Raw genomic sequence first — 1,100 nt, forward strand, 5'->3', positions numbered from 1 at the left:
CCATTACTCTAGGTCCGAACACACTCCAGGTTGTAAATTCCACGAAGCTCCTCGGTGTCACCATAGACAACAAACTAAATTGGAAACCACACGTCAGTGAAGTTGTCAAATCCTCCAGTTTCCGTCTCCACCTCCTCCGCCGACTCAAGTCCCTCGGAGTTCCTGCACCCGAGCTCCTCAGTGTTTACTCAACATTCATACTTCCCAAGCTCACCTATGCCTCCCCACCTGGTCTTCCTCCAAATGCCACACAACGTAAACACCTAGAAAAAGTGCAAAAGAGGGCATGCAAGATCATTCTCTCCCCTTCCTACTCCACATATCAAGAAGCGCTCAACACACTGACCCTTTCGACTCTCACTGACCAATACCATCTGCAAATTTGGTAAGAAGCTTCTACACCATCCTCGACACCGGCTCCTACTACCACCTGAGATCCCTAGTCCGAGAATTGCTGTTCGACACCACAACCGCATCCAGCCCATACGTGCACGAAGTGATCGCTATAAGAACAGCCCAGTCCCAACCATTGTAAAAATTATCAATAACTTGTAATAAACCAGTGTATTCACTCCCAGTAAACACTACTCCTTGCACTGTCACTATGTTGAAATGAACTGTAGTTTGAGCTTTACCCCATCTAGTTATTATATGTCTTATTTGTGTCACTTATGTTACTTGTATATTATTTGTAATTCGAAACCCATTCCCCAAATATGTAACTGTATATTTTCAGCCTTCTGGCTGCCAAGCTCTTTCAATAAACCGTTAATTATTATTATTATTATTATTATTAGTAAGATTAAACACTCCAGTTTATTTCTATATAAGATTAGACCCCAGCTTATTTCAACGTAAGATTAGACACCCCAGTTTATTTCAACGCAAGATTAGACACCCAGCTTAATTCAACGTAAGATTAGACACCCAGCTTATTTCAACGCAAGATTAGACACCCAGCTTAATTCAACGTAGGATTAGACACCCAGCTTATTTCAACGTAAGATTAGACACCCAGCTTAATTCAACGTAAGATTAGACACCCAATTTATTTCAACGTTAAATTAACACCCAGCTTATTTCAACGTAAGATTAAACAC

The sequence above is a fragment of the Homarus americanus genome, unplaced genomic scaffold (genome assembly GCF_018991925.1).
Source record: "Homarus americanus isolate GMGI-L3 unplaced genomic scaffold, GMGI_Hamer_2.0 scaffold36970, whole genome shotgun sequence".
Lineage (NCBI taxonomy): Eukaryota > Metazoa > Arthropoda > Malacostraca > Decapoda > Nephropidae > Homarus > Homarus americanus.